Genomic DNA, 22332 nt, shown 5'->3' with positions numbered 1-22332 from the left:
CCCATTATGCCCCTTATGCAGGATGTATGATGCCCCCACACAGTGTATTGCCCCCATTATGCACCTTATGCAGGATGTATGATGCCCCCCACAGTGTAATGCCCCCATTATGACCCTTATGCAGGATGTATGATGCCCCCACACAGTGTAATGCCCCCATTATGCCCCTTATGCAGTATGTATGATGCCCCCACACAGTGTAATGCCCCCATTATGCCCCTTATGCACGATGTATGATGCCCCCACACAGTGTAATGCCCCCATTATGACCCTTATGCAGTATGTATGATGCCCCCACACAGTGTATTGCCCCCATTATGCCCCTTATGCAGGATGTATGATGCCCCCCACACACTAATGCCCCCATTGTGCCCCTTATACAGTATGTATGATGCCCCCACACAGTGTAATGCCCCCATTATGGCCCTTATGCAGGATGTATGATGCCCCCCACACACTGTAATGCCCCCATTATGCCCCTTATGTAGGATGTATGATGCCCCCCACACAGTGTAATGCCCCCATTATGCCCCTTATGCAGTATGTATGATGCCCCCACACAGTGTAATGCCCCCATTATGCCCCTTATGCAGGATGTATGATGCCCCCCACACAGTGTAATGCCCCCATTATGCCCCTTATGCAGTATGTATGATGGCCCCACACAGTGTAATGCCCCCATTATGTCCCTTATGCAGTATGTATGATGCCCCCCACACAGTATAATGCCCCCACAGTACCACCTGAGGTCTTGCAGTTGGAATAATCCCTCTGGAGTTGGTTTCCCTTTGCCTGCTCCCCTCCATGAATACCCTCGAGCATGTATACAGGCATGTAGGGGAGCAGGCCTTACTAGATATCGAGGCTTTGTACAGTAATATACCGCATGAGGATGGTATCAGAGGAGTAAGACGTTTCTTGAAATTAAGGTCAATAGAGTGTAGCAGACATAATGACTTCATGAACGATCTTCTAAAATTCACTCTTACTCATAACTTCTTTCTTTTTGACAGGAAGTACTTACCCGAGCTCAGGGGTACAGCAATGGGGAGATTCTGTGCCCCCTCATATGCTAACCTATTCCTGGGCTGGTGGGAGGAATCCACAATATTCAGGGATGATAATAAGTGATGGCATCCATATATTGGGGTATGGTACAAATATATTGACTACATTTTTATCACCTGGTCAGGGACGAGTGAACAATCTTTTGAATTTGTCGGGGAACTCAACATCAATAGAGTGGGCCTTAGATTTACATCTGAATTTATTGTAATAATAATTTTTATTTTTATAGCGACAACATATTCCACAGCACTTTACAATTTTAGGGGGGACTTATACAGACAATACAGACTTTACAGAATAAGCATAACTCAGATATTAAAAGGAGTGAGGGCCCTGCTCGCAAGCTTACAGTCTATAAGGAAATAGGTAAAATGTACATATATTGTATAATACTGCCTTAATATACTAAATAGGGTAAGTATATAACACTACATGAACTGGTCGCCAGCCAGTATGTGTACAGTACAGACAGAGGCTATTCAGTGCATGGATGGTATGAACATGATTTTGAAGAAAATTTTAATATGGGCCAAACTGGGACAGTTAGATAAGTGTGTTGAGGTGTTACGCCAGTCTAAAGAAATGGGTTTTTAGGGCACGCTTAAAACTGTGGGTATTGAGAATTAATCGAATTGTCCTGGGTAGTGCATTCCAAAGAATTGGTTCAGCATGTGAGAAATCTTGGAGACGGGAGTGGGAGGTTCGGATTACGGAGGATTTTAGTTTTAAGTCATTAGGAGAACGGAGGGCACGGGTAGGGTGGTAGACTGAGACGAGGGAGGAGATGTAGAGTGGTGCTGAATCGTGGATAGCTTTGTGGGTAAGAGCAATAAGTTTATATTGAACTCTTTACTGGATGGGCAATCAGTGCAATGACTGGCACAGGGAAGAGTCATCGTTGTGTCGGTTGGTGAGGAATATGACCCTGACAGCTGCGTTCAGGACTGATTGGAGATGGGAAAGTTTAGAATGAGGGAGACCGATAACTAAAGAGTTGCAATAGTCCAGACTAGAATGAATAAGAGCTACAGTAAGAGTTTTTACTGACTCAAAGGTAAGAAAAGTTCTGATTCTAGAGATGTTTTTGAGGTGTAGATGATACGAGCGAGGAGATGTGAGGAGTGAAGGAAAGATCTGAATCAAGTATGACCCCAAGACAGCGGGCATGTTGCTGGCGAGTAATGATGGAGTCACAAACAGAAATGGCAATATCGGGCATAGGTAGGTTAGTGGAGGGAGGAAATACGAGTAGTTCAGTTTTTGACAGCTTCAATTTTAGATAGAGGGAGGACATAGTGTTAGAGACAGCGGAAAGACAATCACTGGTATTTTGTAATAATGCAGAGGTGATGTCCGGAGAAGAGGTGTATAATTGGGTGTCATCAGCATAGAGATGATACTGAAAACCGAATCTGCTGATTGTTTGTCCAATAGGAGCGGTATATAATTAGAAAAGAAGGTCGTCTAGGACTGATCCTTGAGGAACCCCGACAATAATGGGAAGGGGAGAAGAAGAGGAGCCGGCAAAAGACACAGTGAAGGAGTGGTCAGAGAGGTAGATTCACAATGCTGCAGAGAGATCCAGGAGAATCAGCAGGGAGTAGTGACCATTAGATTTGGCTGTTAGTAGATCATTAGAGACTTTAGTGAGTGCAGTTTCAGTAGAATGTAAAGAGCGGAAACCAGATTGTAAAGGGTCAAAAAGGGAGTTATCTGAGAGATAGTGGATTAGACAGGAGTGGACCAGTTGTTCCAGGAGTTTAGAGATGAAGGGAAGATTGGAAACAGGTCTGTAGTTAGCAGCACAGTTCTGGTCAAGGAATGTTTTTTTAAGTAATGGATGTATGCTGGCGTGTTTAAAAGAGGAGGGAAAAATACCCGAAGAGAGGTAGAGGTTGAATATTTTAGTTAGGTGAGTGGTCACAGCTGGAGAAAGGGACTGAAAGAGATGTGAGGGAATAGGGTCACTGGTGCAGGTAGTAGGACGAATGGAAGCAAGGAGCCTTGTCACTTCTTCTTCCGTGACTGGTTCGAAGTCAGAAAATTAGCAAGTTGCTGTGTGGGAGGGAGGAGCATGCATAACATTTGGGGATTGGGAGAAAATTTCTTGTCGGATATGGTCAATTTTTTCTTTGAAATAATTGGCCAGATCATCAGTGCTGAGGTCGGTGGTCGGGGCCTGTGCTGTTTAATTAAGGAGAGAGTGAAAAGTGTCAAAAAGGTGTTTAGGATTATTGGACCGTGAGATGATGAGGTTGTTAGGCTATGTGCCCACGATGCAGAAATGAAGCAGAAAATTTCCAAACGGCATGAATTTATATAGTGTGACCGTAAAAATAAAAAAATAAAGCTATACTTACCCCCGATCCTCCGCCGCGTGTGCTGTCGCGCTCGTCCTGGCTTCTTCTGATTGCCGGCATCTCGCGAGACAGCCTGCGGTCACATGACCGCGACGTCATCTCAGGTCCTGGAAGGAGAAGCGCTGCACGGGCCGCCGGACAGGTGAATATAAACTTTATTTTTTATTTTATTCTTTTTTTCACAGGTACAATGGTACCCAGGTCTGGATGAGAGTCTTCTCTCCTCCAGAACTGGGTACCATCCGCACATTGAATCGCATATAATCCGCGTGTACAAATGTACAGACGCGCATTATATGCGTCTCAATGCAAGTCAATGGCGGCAATTCCGCTGCGCTTCCGCAAAATTAATGAACATGCTGCGGATTTATGAGCGCTGCAGAAATGCTGCGGAAAAATCCGCAGCATGTGCATTGACATTGCGGAATGCCATTGGGGACCATGGGGTGCGGATTACCATGCGTTTTTGATGCGTTTCCGCTGCGGAAACGCATGAAAAACGCATCGTGTGCACGCAGCCTTAAAGTAGGTTTGTTTGGAGAGGTGAAGGAGTTATAGGTTTTAAGCATAAATTTATAATGGAGGAAATCTTCGGCCAGATTAGATTTTCTCCACAGCCATTCAGCATACCTGGAGCACCGCTGGAGATAACATGTTTGCAGCATGTTCCAGGGTTGTCGCCGTCTGTGCCGAGTTGTTCTCTGTGCAGGTGGTGCGCCTTCATCCAGGGCGCATTGCAATGTTTCGTTATAATGCTTCAGTGCAGAGTCAGGGCATGAGAGGGAGGAGATTGGGGCCAATGATGATTGCAACGTTTTCAGAAATTTCTGGGTGTTAATGGCATGTATATTTCTATAAGTGTGGAAAGTGGGGGGTCTTGAGCAGGGTGACAGTTCTTGACAGAGAATGAAAGAAGGTTGTGATCAGAGAGCGAAAGAGGAGTTAGTAAAGTCATGTATTGAACAGAGCCGGGCAAAGATCAGGTCAAAGAGTATTTCCATCTTCATGTGTAGGAGAATTAGTAAGCTGTGAAAGGCCGAAGGAGGAAGTTAGCGATAAAAGATGAGCGGCAGATGGGGAGAGGGAATCGCCAATTGGGATGTTAAAGTCTCCCATGATTAGTGTGGGGATCTCATAGGATAGAAAGTTTGGAAGCCAAGTGGCAAAGTGATCGAGAAACTGACGGGAGGGGCCCGGAGGGCGATACACAACTGCCACTCACAGGGAGAAGGGCCGGTAGAGTCTGACTGTGTGGGTCTCAAAAGAAGGGAAGATAAGTGAGGGTACTGGGGATATAACCTGAAAAGTACATTTTATTTAAAGGAGCAGACCAACACCAATTATTACCAGTTGCCTTTGCTATATGTACTGATCAAGAAAGATTGGAATGGGACCCTAGGGACACTCATCTACCATAAACCTTCAAGCACTAATAAACTATTGAAGTGGGATAACCACCACCCCATCCCCATAAAAAGAGGAAAACCCAAGGGCCAATTTTTACGGTTGAGAAGGTACTGCTCAAATGTCACAGATTTTATTATACAGGCAATAGACCTGAACATCAGATTCAGGGAAAAAGGGTACTCTTGGTACATTTTGGATTCCGTATCATCGTTTGCAGAAAAATGGGAGAGACAGACACTCCTCCATACCTAACCAAGAGACCAAGAAGAAGATTGAACAACACGAGTAAGAAAAACTTACGACAATCAGAGTGACTGTATCTTTCATATCCTCAGAAAACACTGGGATATACTTGTGGCTGACCCGGCCCTGAGGGGTGCTGTGGGATCTACTCCCACAATAACTTTCAGAAAGGGTTGGTCAGTTAGAGACCATTTAGTGCATAGTTTCTATAAAAAACTTGCATCCAAGGGGACTTGGCTAGATAGAAGAATCTGTGGTTTCTTTAGATCTGGAGAATGTTGTACATGTAATTGGATGAGACAATGTAAATCTTTCTCAAGTTCCTCCATGGTTAAATTATTTTTCCAGTGGGATTATTCCAACTGTAAAACCTCAGGACTAGTAGATATGGCCACATGCACCCGCCCCCTAGAATATGTAGACTAGATCAAGAGGGTGTCTAGGATGAGAGTAGGGGAGCATTTGGGCGATATACGCCATGGTCGGTAGATCCCATTAGTGAGATACAAGAACAGTGTATATTGTGGTGAAACCGGAGATATCTCCTTTTGTATCATTGTGGTGGTTAAACCCAATGTCAGAGGAGGTGATCACAATAGATGTATCCTCAAAAAAGAAAGTGAGCGGATTTTTAGACTGCATTCACTGGCCTCTAAGGGACTCAATGAGCAAATTTCCTATACCTGTTTGATGTGAATACAGTCCCATTCTGGATTATAATTTTGGATTGTAAACTCTACCCATTGCTACTCAGTTCCCTGTGAATGGGGTTTACATATTGTGTCTGAGCTTCTATATCAGAATTATTTCTTATCAATTATATTCCACTTATACTATTTCATAATTAACAAGTGTGGTGATCCTTGTGTATCTCTAATTGTGCAATAGAGGGGAAATTTGATCATTTCGGAATATACTGTGGGCCACCATCCCAGATTTGTTGTAGTGATAAAGTAGATCTACATTTCTATTGCATTATGGGATGTGCAATACTTGTTTTTAGTCTCCCATGGTGCTGATCTCAGACATAGGACTTTTCTATGTTGGTGGAATGCAATCCAAAACCATTATGCGCTCCGGCGTGGAACGCATGCTTCCGGACATGTGCATTCGCAGATAGGAGACCGTGATGCACTCCGGCATGGACCGCACATGTCCGGGCACGTTGGAGCTTTCTTCCGGCCTGTTGTTTTGAGCTGAATTGCGGGGAGTACTTGAGAATTTATTTTTGTTCCGTCTTTAGTTGATCCCACTGATGCATCAGATAAGTCCTCAGAGAATTATAATTAGAGGAACCCATGGACACATTAGGATTTGTGAAGCTGACCTCCGCTCTCCTCTATTTCCTTTGAATTTGTTGTGTGACCTGTATTTCAGAACAGTGGCTCTTGGTTTGTTTCATTTCCATGTGTAAATTGAATTTGACTCGTTGTCTTTGATATCTCTTTCAAACTTGGTTTTTTTGATGTCTGAGATCGATCCTCCAGACTTTGTAAATTCTTTTACATATTTTGTTTGAGTTTTGTATCCAAAAAGGCTTCTACACTTGGCGGAAAACTTTCACCGAGTTTTTTTCAAGAAACAAATATCAAACGCCATGTGACTTGGTTATCCTATAAGGGTTTTTTTAAATGTGGACATACACCCTGTAAAGCATGCAACTATGTTAATAAAACCGACACATTTGAAGAAAACCTAACGGGACAGCAATTTGCAATACACAATTTCATCAATTGTACCACTATAGGGGTCATCTATTTAATAGAGTGTATAGAGAGTTACCTGCAATATGTGGGATGGATGTCAGATCTGCTATAAACCCGTATTAGAAGACATTTATCTGATGCAATCAATCCCACAGCATTAAACCTGTCTGTGGTTTCGAGATGCTTTTCACAAAAACATAAAGGGGATATCAGATCCTTCAGATATTAGGAATAGAAAAGTCTTATAAACCATTAAGAGGTGGAGATATGAAAAGAAAAATCTTAAATAGAAAGTCATATTGGATATTTAAATTACACACTAGAGCCCCACAGGGAATGAACATCAGACAGGATTAATATTACAGTACAATTAATTATATTTGTTTTTGATTTCCTGTGATTTTATTGAATGTCTCATGCATGAGTTGTATTTGTGTATTATCTTTTTCTTCCATACAATACAGGGTTAAATTGTCTGAGAAGTGCTCAGTAATCAATGGACACCCAGGCGTTGGAAAGGGAAGGATATAAAAGTATCACAGAGACTCACATGTTGTAAATCAAGAATAAGCATTGGTTTGGTGTGTGGGCACTTGGTGGTATGCCATCACAACAGTGTTTATGAATTCACAATAAATGTGAGGTTTTAACAATATAGACAATGCTGGAGAATCCATCTCTCCTCCTTTCTCTACTTGAACCTTGAAATTTCCCTGTGACGATACAGGGTAAAATCTGAATAAGCCAGGCGATTAGATTTGTTCAGTCAAGAGAAATACACTATCTTGTTGTGTTGACTTACAAATGTATTTGTATTTCTCTTGCTGATCAATAAGGTCATAGTATTTGTATAACCCTTGTAAGGTAGCGCTTTTCATCACGCTGGGGGACACTCGCTTCACGGGGTCAATTATAGCACACCAGCCACGTTTTCCGGTAACACGACATCCAGCAGTTTATTACACTTCATAACTGCACATAACATAGTCCATCTCAGTGGCTCACCGGCATGGTTATACACATAACATCCAGGAGACCTTTCCAATTGCAGACATGCCCGCTTGGCTCCAGTTACAGCCTTCAGCAAAGTAACTATCAATGTCCATATAACACACTGCTTCACCTTAGTCGTGTGTCAGCTGCTTTCTTCAGGCTAGTAGGTTCCCATACACAGGGACGAGGCTTCTTGCCTCACCAGGCCTCACTCCGTCCAAGGCTACTGGCATCCCCCACACCCAGAGATCCAGCCTTCGCCCTCCAGGACTACACAAGGCTTCACCAGGCCTGGCTCTCTCTTCAGGCCTCACCAGGCCACACTAGGCCTCACACTAGGCCACACACTCCCTGGACCATTACAGTAATGCTGCAAGCCACTGCATTACACCCTGAATGCTGAATTCTATTCATTTGGAAACATTCATGTTTACTATGCTAATGACAAATTGTACTAAGTTTCCTGAAAGTTAATTTACAACAGCCCCTGTGATACCAACTATGTAAATAGATTAGCTCAAACAATGATAGGTGATCCCTGCACCTTTACCTCTTTTACCTGGGCCTGATGACCTGACACAGATGTAAATATAAACAGGGATGTCTGTAGTGCTGTAGACAGAATGAGACTTGGGACAGAGAATCAAGGAACATCAGAAGGACTTTGGAAGGAGAATGGGAGACATCCTTCAGGAAAGTAGATGGATTGCATGTCATCTAAAGAGACACAGATTTGTATTCTGCATGATTCTAGTCTAAGGGTATCGACCTTGACTGGAAAGATTCCATCGCTACTTTTGGGGAGTCCAGGAGAGGACGAAAAAGTCACTTGGCCCCATGTATATGTTTTGGGGTTGCTAGGAGGGACCCACCAGTCGCCTAGAACCCATGGAGGCATTTGGAGTTGCCAGGAGGGACCCACTGGTCACCTGGCCCCATGAAAAGTCTCGGAGAGGCCAGGATGGGACCATCGGGTCTCCTGGTCTTGTACCTCGATGGACTGTTGGCTTCTTAATCTTGTTGCTACCTTCTCTCTGTGGGGGGCCGCCAGAAGCAGGGGGCCACTGGTAGAGGTAGTCGGCCCTGGAAGACTTCCAAAGTTGCAGCTGTTCTGTCCCAGGTGGGTGGAGAAGGAAGTGTGAGACTGTGTAATGTTGTACAATTTTGGGTATTTGCTGGGACTGTTCTGTGTGTTTATTGTCCACTTTGTGGTTCAATAAAGTATTGCCACGCTGTTTTACCCTCACCCTGTGTTGTTTGAGTAGCATTACGCCCATGGAAGACCCCTGGTCTTCACAGTCCCTGACCAGGGCGGTTCCATGCGGTGATCTTCAGACAAGGTGGATTGAATAAACAGTGAGCTGACCTCCCTCTCCATTTTACCATTATATGCAAGTTTTCCCTATAGTGACGAATATTTATTTTTGCTAAAACTGTGATATTTTCACTTTAAAACTTTTTTTTAAACTTTTTTATAAACTTTATACAACTCTCATTAATGCGATCATATAACACAGAAGCCTCTGATTGCTCAGGTGATGCACTGTACTACTGTAGTGCCGTGTATTATCACTGCCTGTCAGTGTAATACTAACGGCCCCATACACATGAGATAAGTGTTGGCTGAACGGTCATTTGGCAGACGGCTATCTCTCCAGACTCCCCCATACATAAATATTCCAGCTTTCCTGTGATTTGTATGACTGACTGCATCTGTAGGGAGGCCCCCAAATACATTATATAGACTACCAAAATCAGTGCTTCCATGCAACTTTAGTCTAATGTTTATGGAGGCGTTAAAAGGTAACTTATGGAACGCTGCCTCTGGCCCGGCCTAATAGACTTTCGTACATTGCAGGCCCAGACACCATAATTAGGCATTTAAGTATTGTAGCGACTAGTCAGCCCCATACTATCGAGTACTTGGGGGAGAAGGGCATTCAGCCGAACTCTGTCACACCTTCTTAGATGCCATGTTTGCTTTTTGCAGGAGCAAGTGGTTAAACTGCCAGGGATTTTATTGCAGCCGCACCCATGCCATCCCTGCGGTGTACATCTATGTTCTGGTGCCCAAAAGAGTTCATATATAAACAAAAACAAATGTTTAACGTGTTAAAAAATGACAAAATGTGTCTTCTGCTTTTTGCATGTTTTTTCTTTTTACAAGAATTGTTGGTGACAATTTTCTTTTGAAACATTTTAATATCTGCTCTTTTTTTCTGGGGGTTTTCTTGTAATATAGGAAAGCCTAAGGCCAGAAATAAAACCCATAATACACTATACATGTAGACTTTAGTATCAAATCATTTCTGCCCTCGGTGTTTGTGCAAACAAAACAGCTTTTATAAAAGCCTCAAACTTCTGTGTGTGAATCAGACATGAGATCTAACTTGATGGAAGATTACAGTTCGGGGAAGACGGGAAACATTCATATAGACAGCCGGTGGTGATGTAGTCAGTGACGGACTGTGGCCAAATATGGTTTTAGATCCGTAGTGGAAGATGTTGCCTCATCATGAAGTAGTTATTTCTCACGTCACGTGTAATGAATATCTCCTGCAGTATTGCTAATACCGATTCCAGTGTCGGAAAATGAGATGAGAATTAGCTTTATGGAAGGTGAGTCTATGAGAAACTTATTCAGCTGCAGACTCCGAGGAAGAAATTGCTTGTTGTCTGTGGCCTAAAATATAAAGGTTTTATTACTAGATGTAAAGAAAAAACTAAATACTGTAAAATAATAAATCTCCTCCTATGTTTCCCCTTATTATCTCCAGTAATTTTATTATTACACAGGATTTTTATGATGTTCCATCAGCTTATCTTTTTCTCATTCAGATCTCTAAAATACCGGATCATCTCAGTGAAGATTGTCTATATAAGAAAATTTTCCTGATTTATCCAGGAAAATGATGAACAAGATGGTGGAGAGGATATTACACCTCACCCTAGAGATCCTCTTCCGGCTTACTGGAGAGGTGAGAGATTCTGATGACGTCACATTACATCATTCTAATCTATGGGAATAACAGATGGACAGAACTGGAGAGGTGAGGACTCTGGAAATGTCTGCAGTGAGATTTATTAATGTGTCTCTCCATAACCAGAGATTAATCATGGGGCCTCCATCTCACCCCCTGATACATGAGGACATCAATGACCAGAAGATCCTAGAACTCAACTACAAGATGATTGAGCTGCTGACTGGAGAGGTGACACTGCTGGGAATGCTGGGACATTATACAGTAATGCTATGAAGGGATTGGGGGATGACGGTATCATTGTATGTGTCAGGTTCCTATAAGATGTCAGGATGTCACCGTCTATTTCTCCATGGAGGAGTGGGAGTATTTAGAAGGACGCAAAGATCTGTACAGGGACTTTATGATGGAGGTTCTCCAGCCCCTCACATCACCAGGTAATAGACAGGACTAAATACACACGGCCTATAATTATCTGTATGTAAAGAATGAATTCAATCCCTGTATGTGTTTCCTCCAGATCTGTCCAGTAAGAGGACAACACCAGAGAGATGTCCCCGTCCTCTTCTTCCACAGTACTGTAAACAAGAAGATCCCAATGTTCCTCAGGATCATCAGGTAGATGGAGAGAAGGTGTCATGAGATCTCCCCTATGATGTGTAGACGGCTGTAAAGGTCATGTCTTCAGTTTTGTTTTATCCACCATTATTATGTTTTATATTTGTGTTATGAGAACGGTGGAGATGGCAGGATTAGAGCCGATCAAACTTGTGACTTCTCCGTCTGTCTTTGACTTTTATAATATTTGTTTCAGGGTGAAGATCTGACCCATATTAATGCTACAGAGACATATGTGAGGGGTGATGAGCGGTGTAAAGAGGAGATTCCTACATATGACTACCCAGGTGAGTAGTGATCACTAAATGCAGAGAAGTCACAGATTCTTCTCAGTCATCGGCTGTGGCTGCTTTATCGGTGGTGTAGTCCGGCCGTATCACAATCGTGTGATCACCATTTTGCCGCTAGACCACAACATTCTCCTCTGTCCGAAAATATTCAAATTACTTTGTGTAATTGGGAAAGCCCTTTTCTGTAGAACTTACAATCTGGAGGATCCACCTCCCCCTGGGATTAGGAGACACTGACCGTTACCTGCCCAGATCTATAAACTACAAAGCCAAATGACAGCGTACGTAGAATGTGCTCACAAGTTAGAAAATCACTTGAAGAAAAATATTATGATGGACCTGTAAGAGAAAGCGGAGGGTAATGATGCTGTTGGCTTCCTAGAACCCTGATATCTTATTGGATGAATCTACCTTCTCTCCCTTCTGTGCTGATGAATGTGCTCATATGGTCCCTACAAGACCAGGTCCAGTCTTTCTGGCCAAACTTCATTTTTATGATTGACAACATTAAATGTGCAGTGAGGCCAAGTGTGAATTTCTGTACAATAACAGCAGAGTTTCCCTTTATCCTGACTGTTCAATTTCTTTTAAAACCGACTAACTTCAAACAGGATTGCAATAAAGGAAGAATTTACAATTGTTTGGTGGATTTTATTTTATTAATCATAAACCACTATTTAGAGATGTCATGGATACATAAATTAGTATAAAACCAAGGGTTAAAAATAGACCATTTGGTAAGTCCTCCAGGGATCCAGAGCTGTTTGGGACCTGTAGTAGGATATATAAGGACTGTAGTTACTGGCCTGTATAGATTAGTTGCTTTTTTGTAAAGCTACTGTGCATGTATTTACCTTGGATTGCGAGAGGATCTTACTGGATAATGAAGAGGAGAATAGGAACGGGATAATGGATCTTCTTATTAAATAAGATGTTGGAATGAATGCTGTAATGAAAGAATTTTCAGTAAATAACAAGCTCCATCTATAAAACCGCTTTTTAAATGGCTTACATAGAAAGCACGAACCTAGATGTTCAATAAATACCCAGGGGTGTGCCAGGGTATCGATTCAGACCATAGAATCATAGAATCATAGAATGGTAGAGTTGGAAGGGACCTCCTGGGTCATCTGGTCCAACCCCCTGCTCAAAGCAGGATTCACTAGATCATCTCAGACAGATGTCTGTCCAGCCTCTGTTTGAAGACGTCCATTGAAGGGGAACTCACCACCTCTCGTGGCAGCCTGTTCCACTCATTAATCACCCTAACTGTCAAAAAGTTTTTTCTAATATCTAATCTGTGTCTCCTCCCATTTAGTTTCATCCCATTGCTTCTAGTCTTTCCTTGTGCAAATGAGAATAAAGATGATCCTTCTACAATGTGACAGCCCTTGACATATTTGTAGACAGCTATTAAGTCTCCTCTCAGTCTTCTTTTTTGCAAGCTAAACATTCCCAAATCCTGCAACCGTTCCTCATAGGACATGGTTTGCAGACCAGTCACCATTCTGGTCGCTCTTCTCTGAACTTGCTCCAGTTTGTCTATGTCTTTTTTAAAATGTGGTGCCCAAAACTGTACACAGTATTCCAGATGAGGTCTGACCAAAGAGGAGTAAAGACCGATAATGACTTCACGTGATCTAGACTGTATGCTTCTGTTAATACATCCCAGAATTGTATTTGCCTTTTTTGCTGCTGCATCACACTGTTGACTCATGTTCAGTCTATGATCTATTAGTATACCTAAGTCTTTTTCACATGTACTGTTGCTTAGCTCTATTCCTCCCATTCTGTATATGCTTTTTTCATTTTTATTGCCCAGATGTAGTACTTTGCATTTTTCCCTGTTAAAAACCATTCTGTTGGTTGCTGCCCACTGCTCCAGTTTATTTAGGTCTTTTTGAATCCTCTCTCTCTCTTCTCTAGTATTAGCTATCCCTCCTAGCTTTGTGTCATCAGCAAATTTAATCAGTTTACCCTCAATTCCTTCATCTAAATCATTGATAAAGATGTTGAACAATACAGGTCCCAGGACGGAGCCCTGTGGTACCCCACTTGAGACATTCATCCAGCTGGATGTGAAGCCATTTACAACCACCCTTTGAGTCCGATCACTAAGCCAGTTATGAATCCACCTAACAGTTGCCTGGTCCATTGCATACTTGGTCATTTTTTCAATAAGGATGGTGTGAGATACTTTGTCAAATGCTTTGCTGAAGTCAAGATATACTATATCTACAGCATTTCCCTGATCCACCCAGTCAGTGATTCTGTCATAGAAGGAAATTAAGTTAGTCTGACATGACTTGTTAGTTACAAACCCATGCTGACTCTGGTTAATCACTTCATTCTTATCCATGTACTTACATACATGTTGTTTAATAATTTGTTCAAAGATCTTTCCTGGTATAGAAGTCAGACTCACCGGCCTATAGTTCCCTGGGTCCACCTTCTTCCCCTTTTTGAAGATAGGAACAACATTTGCTCTTCTCCAGTCTTCTGGGACTTCTCCTGTTCTCCAAGAATTTTCAAAGATTATGGAGAGTGGTTCTAAAATTTCTTCTACGATCTCCTTCAGTACTCTGGGGTGTAATTCATCTGGACCTGGAGACTTGAACTCATTTATGTTAGCTAAAAATTCCCTCACAATCTTTCTGTTTACAGATAACTTGGATTCCTCTATTCCTTTAAAAGGACAGTGAAGATCAGTTGATGTTACATTTTGTTTCTGAGAGAAAACAGATGCAAAATAGGAATTAAAAAGTTCGGCCTTCTCAACATCCTCTCTTACCATTTCTCCATTTTCATCCTGTAAAAATCCTATAGCATCTTTGACTTTTCTTTTACTTTTGACATACCCCCAAAATCCTTTTTTATTGCTTTTGACATCTCTTGCAAGCCTTAATTCATTGTCAGCTTTAGCTAACCTGATACGTGCCCTGCAGGATCTGCAGACTGCATTATAATCTTCTTTAGATATGCCTCCCTCTTTCCATTTAATAAACATTTCTTTCTTTCTTTTTAGCATGTGTTTAAGTTCTGTGTTCATCCATCCTGGTTTCCTTAAATGCTTCCCATTCTTCCTACTTTTCGGGATTGTTAACGATTGTGCTTTGAGAATCTCATTTTTAAAAATTTCCCATCCTTCCTGGACATTTTTGTCCTTAAGGACATCCAGCCATTGGATCCCTCCTATTCTCTTTCTGAGTCTCTTAAAATCTGCCTTTCTAAAATCTAACCTTGAAGTTTGAGTCTTCACATGTCTTCCTCCTCTAGTTATCCAAAATTCTATAATAGCATGATCGCTGCCTCCTAGGGTCCCAGCCACCTTTACCTCCTCAACCATTTCCTCCCTGTTTATAAGGATTAGATCCAAAGTAGCAGATCCCCTTGTTTTCTCCCCTACCTTTTGGAAGATAAAGTTGTCAGCAAGAGAGGATAAGAATTTGCTTGACCTGTTAGTTTTACTTGAGAGAGATTCCCAACAAATGTCTGGATAGTTGAAATCTCCCATGACCACTACGTCATATTTTTTGGAGAACTTGGTCATTTGATACATAAAGAGTTCATCCATATCTTCAGCTTGCCCAGGTGGCCTGTAGTAAATGCCTACAATGGTGTCCTTTCCGTTGTTCTCTCCTTGTATTCTTACCCAAACAGTTTCCACAGAACTCCCAGTCTCTGAAGCTTCAATCTCTGTGCAGATATACGCTTTTCTAACATACAATGCAACACCTCCTCGTTTATCAAGTCTGTTTCTTGCAAATAAGTTGTATCCTTTTAGCCTTTTATTCCAATCATGTGTATCGTCCCACCAAGTTTCAGTGATTCCAATGACATCATATTCCTTTTCCTGCATTAGTAGTTCCAATTCTCCTTGTTTGTTGCCCATGCTTTGTGCATTTGTATAAAAACATTTTAGTTTGTGATTGGTTTCTCTTCCTCCCATATTTTTATTATTTAAATTGTTTTGTCTTTGTTCTTCCTTTCCACTTCCAGTAGCAGAGATCTCAATAGTATTTGTCAGTTGTATGGCTTTTTCTGGCCTTTTGCTTCCCTTCCCACATTGTTCTAGTTTAAAGCTCTTCTGATGAGTGTAGCAAGGCGACTTCCAAATACATGTTTTCCAGTCTTCGTAAGGTGCACCCCATCTCTAGCAAGTAGTCCATCGTATAGGTAATTCATTCCGTGATCCAGAAATCCAAATCCTTGTTGACGGCACCATCGACGTAGCCAGTTGTTCACCTGTAGAATCTTATTCCACCTCATTGTTCCATGGCCATCCACTGGGAGGATGGATGAGAAGACCACCTGCGCTCCCAATTCTTTCACTTTCTTGCCTAAGTCTTCAAAGTCACTGCAGATGGTTTCCAGGTCCTTTCTTGCGGTGACCATAGGTTCTACCAGTTTTATAAACCAGAATCAAGCCTCTATAACCCCACAGAGACGTATACTCGTCCCCCTGGGGCACACCCCTGGGTATTTATTGAACATCTAGGTTCATGCTTTCTATGTAAGCCATTTAAAAAGCGATTTTATAATCGAAGGCAAGATGAAGCTTGTTATTTAATGAAAATTATTTCATTACAGCATTCATTCCAACATCTTATTTAATAAGAAGATCCATTATCCCGTTCCTATTCTCCTCTTCATTATCCAGTAAGATCCTCTCGCAATCCAAGGTAAATACATGCACAGTAGCTTTACAAAAAAGCAACTAATCTATACAGGCCAGTAGCTACAGTCCTTATATATCCTACTACAGGTCCCAAACAGCTCTGGATCCCTGGAGGACTTACCAAATGGTCTATTTTTAACCCTTGGTTTTATACTAATTTATGTATCCATGACATCTCTAAATAGTGGTTTATGATTAATAAAATAATAAAATCCATCAAACAATTGTAAATTCTTCCATTACTACTCCCTACAATCCTCACTTATCCTCCTCAGTACATCAGCGCAGTGGTTTTATATAATTGATTCTATTCCCCTAGTGGTTTATGGTGACACAAACCATTTGCAGCAGACCTACTGAGTTCACTTACCAGCGCCCCAATTTTTAGATAGAATTGCAATAAATATTACACCTGTGCCATGATATATGTCTAAGCTGTGCGTGGCTGATGGCTGTAATATACATTTATTCACGCCTGCAGGAGATGTGTTGGCTCGAGCCCTGGTTTCATGGATTCACTCCATGTCATAAATTCCATTATGTTTTCAATCCTAAGGAATTCAGATTACTGCACAATCTCTCCTGAAATGGGGGCGCTAATACTTTCTCTACTCTTCTGGTCAGGACTCATAGTAGCTCCAATGGTCCACCATATATGAGTGCGACTCCAGTTTAGTGTTGGATTTCTCCCTTCATACATACGTTGTTGTTGGGGATGTTACATGTTTATATATTCTTTCTTTTTTTACACCTTCATTCTGTATGATGGTTTCATTGTGGTGGGATCGGCCGGCCTCACTTATGTGACTCTGTAACTCCCTGGTAGTCTTTCAAAAAGATCTCCATTGCCTCTTCCAAATGCCCGAGATCTAAATTTAAGACACCTCAGCTCTGCACTATTATAAAAGAGTTCACTTTAAATGTCTAATATTTCTTCTTGAAACTCATCTGACAGAAAATATTGTCTCTTACGATAGTTTAGATTGCCAAGAGCCACCGAGCCCCATACTCTAATTACCCCAGAGAGGTTTCTCCACTTGTTACCTGTTTTTCTCTGATGGAGACTGTTCAGTTTGATCGCTTCAGTAGATGTTTTATTGTCTATCATCACAGTTTTTGACTTCAGTAATCCTCTGATTTAACCCCTTCCTGCAGCCAGTTTTATGATTCTAATCAGACCCATTTTTCATATTTGACGTGTGTCACTTTATGTGGTGATAACTTTGGAATTCTTCACAAAAGATAATGGGAAACAAATGGACCTTACAAATTATTTTCCAACTTATTTTGAATCCGACAATACCCTATATACGGTTGTACACTACTGTCTGGGCACATAGCAGGTTAAGAAGGGAAGGAGCGCCATTTATCTATTAGGAATGCAGATCTTGCTGAAATAGTTCCCAGACACAATGTATTGGGGGAGCTGGTCTTGGTCACCTGGAAGCTTAAAAGATGGCTACCACAAACAGGCTTGTCACTATCTACCCTGTTTACAGATTTCACAAATTACTTTGCTCATCACCCCTCTACATGGATCTGGACCTACACAGAGACCCCAAGGTTTGGGCTACGGTGTTACCGGCTATTCAGTGGAGTGAGATGGGAAGAAGAATAGTCATGTAGCTTAGTCAGAAAATAGCAGAGAAAATACAAAATCAGAAGACACAAGAGTAGTCAGTAAATGGGCCGAGGTCACAACAGGAAACAAATACACAAGCCGGGAGCTGAGCACAGAGTACTGACCCAGAGGAGAACAAGGCTGTATCTGGCAGCTTCCGGCAATATGCTTCCAGCTTTAGTAGGGTGCGGTGCTTTCCAATTGGCTGAAGCAGGGAGCAGATTACTCCAGCTGGACAGCACACACACCCATACTGTCAGACTCGATGGTATTACAGGTACCAGCAACCCTAATCTTAGTGGCTGGACAGAAGCTGTACCTTTAACTCCTTATTTGGGAGGCAGAATGAACAAACAGTTGAACACCACGCTCCACTGCTTCATCCTATGAGGTTTTCTATTAGATAGTCATTGTCCTGGTGAATAAGTGATTTTTTTTATATAACTTGCCTTTTTTACAGACAATTTAAGTAGAAATGTTCAAAAATATAAAATTCAAGGATTTTTTATTAAAAAATAATAATTGGTTTTATTCTTGGCAGATGACTGTACCCGGAGATCAGAGGGACAGCTGACATCCTCAATTTTCAAATCCGATGACCTTGAGATCACACAGGATACAATTCAAGTGAATGCCATTACTCCAGATATACCATCATCCCTTCACAGCAAAGATCTGTCATCTGATCCTTTGACACAGGTCCTGTCTTCTGATTTATTACCGACTCCTAAGGAAAATCAAAGTCACAAAATAAGCATTAAAAAACAAACTGCGCCTAATGCAAAGAAGCCATTTTCACATTCAGAATATAGAAATAGTTTTCCTCTTAAAAAGTCTTTTCTTAAACATCAAAAAATTCACACAGCGAAGAATAGATTTTCTTGCTCCAAGTGTGGGAGATGTTTTAATCAGAAAAAATGTCTTGTTAGGCACCAGAGAACTCACACAGGAGAGAAGCCATTTTCCTGTTCAGAATGTGGGAAATGCTTTACAGAGAAATCATATCTTATCACACATCAGAGAACTCACACAGGAGAGAAGCCATTTTCATGTTCAGAATGTGGGAAATGTTTTACAGTGAAATCAAATCTTAACAAACATCACAAAACTCACACAGGGGAGAAGCCTTTTTCATGTTCAGAATGTGGGAAATGTTTTACAGACAAATCTACCCTTATCAAACATCAGAGAACTCACACAGGGGAGAAGCCTTTTTCATGTTCAGAATGTGGGAAATGTTTTACAGACAAATCTACCCTTATCAAACATCTGAGAACTCACACAGGGGAGAAGCCTTTTCCATGTTCAGAATATGGAAAATGTTTTAACTAGAAATCTGATTTTGATAAGCACCAGAGAATTCACACAGGGAAGAAGCCTTTTTCATGTTCAAAATCTAGGAAATGTTTTAACCAGAAAGCGCATTTTGATAACCACCGGAGAACCCACACTGGAGAGAATGCCGCAACTACACCCAACTAGTCTCTGTACAGACAAGAAAGGCCCTAACTGCACAACTAAAAACGCCACCACAGACCTAACTCCCTAATTAGTCGTTGAGGAGTTTGTCATACCTCCTGAGGAACCAGAGGGGAGGCTGCAACAAGGGGAAAGGAAAGTATGAAGTAAAATACGAAAAACCTGAATGAGAAACAAAAACACATTCATATAGGGCAAAGAAGGCAAGCTAAGGAGAACGACAAATAAAAGGAACAAGTATAATCTCCCAGAAACCTAACATTGTTAGAATTAAAAGGTACTGGGAGGGAAAGCAAACTGACCGGGAGGATAGTTTCACCTTTGTGGTGAAACTTACAAAATTCATCCTCACCAACTGTAAATGTAAAACCCGTCCATTTATAATGACCACGGACAAGATAAAGATTCCCAACTCACATCAGGACCACAAGATCCCAGGTACTTTCAGCTGCATAACGTCTAATGTAATGTACGTAATTATATGTACCAAATGTCCAACTGGGGGTCTGTATGTAGGGCAGATGGGGCAAAAACTTAAAAGAAAGATGAATTCTTATCGCCACACAAAAAAAGAAAAGATGAATAGATCTACTTGTGTCCACACATATTTACGGCCACAACTGCTTCTCCCTTTCCCATACTGATAGTTCTGCTTCACATCACTTGTCTTATCTATTGCATTATTCCTGTGCCCTGTTGTGTATAAATATGTGACTCTTCAGATTTTGTGTTATACTATGTCTGATGAAAGACCTGAGTAGTCTAGAAAGCTTACTGACTAATGGCTAACTGAAAAGATGGTGATGGTATCCTCCACTGAGGACTCTCAAATTTTAATATTTTTATCCATACAGCAATTTTAAGATCTCTCCACAGGTGTTCAATGGGATTTAGATCCAGACTCATTGCAGGTCAGAACTCTCCAGCACTTTGTTTCCATCCATTTTCTGGGTGTTTGAGGTCATTGTCATGCTGGAAGACCCATGATCTAGGACACAAACCCATCTTTCCGACACTAGGCACTACATTGTGACCCAGATTTCACGATGCCTTGCACATAGTCAGAGGCAGCAAAACAACCCCAAAACACCTTTGAACCTCCACCATATTTGACTGTATGGGTTGTAAATTTATTGATTATGCTGCGCACCTTCTACAAAGGAACATGCGGATCTCTAAAGATGGACTTATAACCTTGAAATTATTGATATTTTTGAACAATTTTGGTTCTCAAGTCCTCAGACAGTTCTCTTCTCCTTTTTCTGTTTTCTCCATGCTTAGTGTGGCGCACATGCATGCACACAATGAAAAGATTGAATCAACTTCTCCCTTTTTTATCTGGTTTTAGTTGTGATTTTCATATTGACCACACCTGTTACTTGCCACGGTTGCGTTTGAACAAGCTTCACATGCTTGAAACAAAGTTGTTTACCCACAATTTTGGCAAAGTGCCAACAATTTTGTCCGGCCTATTTTGTGTGAAATTATGTTCAATTTGCTTTTTTTTCTCTGTTTTCTTGTGTTGTTCCAATACACACAAAGGAAATAAACGTGTATAACAAAACTTGTAATTTCAATAATTTTCTGGGAGAATTACTTCATTTTCTGAAACAATTTCAAGGGATCCAACACTTTGACCATGACTTGTTTTTGTTGCTTTTTTAATATGTTGCAGCGTATCATCCTCTATGTGTTCAGCTATATTAGGAGGCTTGTAGCAAAGTCCAATTAACAGCTTTGCATTATTACCATTTCCATGAACATTACCCATACAGATTGTACATCAGGGATGCAAAACTCAAAACTTGCAGAGGGCCAAAATGAAAAACTTTGACAAATTCGTGGGCCAACCAGTATACAGTATAATGGGCCCCACATACTCCTCCATACATAAGAAACAAGAGGAAAAAACTTCAAGTCAGAGTCCCATATAATAGTGAAAAAATTACAAAATTTTATTAATTATAATTTATACAGGAAAAAAATATGAATCACAGAAACAGTTAATAGTAAAACAATGGAGGATCACTAATGAGGAGCATGAGACAAATTAACATGATTCTTTTCTGATGTAAATACATAATTGGGCTGCCAAAAAAATAAGAGTATATTGTTAAAATGCAGTGAAGCATTCCATAAAAGTGCAGGTGCTTATGAGGTAGGTCAGAAGTAGTTGCTATATAAGAGGTTAGTCATACCGCTGTCTATATATAGGTACTAATCTAGATGGCTCAAACCGGGGATAGCAGATCTTTATAAGTGGTATCAGTGCCCTGACCTCTTAGGCTACAGGGTAAAAGTACACTGCTCAAAAAAATAAAGGGAACACTCAACACATCCTAGATCTGAATGAATGAAATATTCTCATTGAATACTTTGTTCTGTACAAAGTTGAATGTACTGACAACAAAATCACACAAAAATCATCAATGGAAATCAAATTTATTAACCAATGGAGGCCTGGATTTGGAGTCACCCCCAAAATTAAAGTGGAAAAACATACTACAGGCTGATCCAACTTTGATGTAATGTCCTTAAAACAAGTCAAAATGAGGCTCAGTATTGTGTGTGGCCTCCACATGCCTGTATGACCTCCCTACAACGCCTGGGCATGCTCCTGATGAGGTTGCGGATGGTCTCCTGTGGGATCTCCTCCCAGACCTGGACTAAAGCATCCGCCAACTCCTGGAAAGTCTGTGGTACAACGTGACCTTGGTGGATGGAGTGAGACATGATGTCCCAGATGTGCTCAATCGGATTCAGGTCTGGGGAATGGACAGGCCAGACCAGAGCTTCAATGTCTTCATCTTGCAGGAACTGCTGACACACTCCAGCCACATGAGGTCTGGCATTGTCCTGCACTCAGAGGAACCCAGGGCCAACCGCAC

General features: G+C 41.4%; 1 protein-coding gene and 1 pseudogene across 1 annotated transcript in view; both read left to right on the top strand.

Moving 5' to 3' along the window:
* Positions 1–21008, top strand: part of LOC141198562 (uncharacterized) — a 46459-nt pseudogene extending 25451 nt beyond the window's left edge.
* LOC141198575 (gastrula zinc finger protein XlCGF66.1-like) overlaps positions 1–22332 on the top strand; it is a 127674-nt gene that overhangs the window by 56598 nt on the left and 48744 nt on the right. The window lies entirely within an intron of this gene.

This window comes from Phyllobates terribilis, unplaced genomic scaffold, assembly GCF_046119375.1.
Source record: "Phyllobates terribilis strain yellow unplaced genomic scaffold, ASM4611937v1 Scaffold_98__1_contigs__length_5973952, whole genome shotgun sequence".
Taxonomy (NCBI): domain Eukaryota; kingdom Metazoa; phylum Chordata; class Amphibia; order Anura; family Dendrobatidae; genus Phyllobates; species Phyllobates terribilis.
The sequence above is the reverse complement of the archived record's forward strand: the minus strand, read 5'-3'. Positions and strand labels throughout refer to the sequence as shown.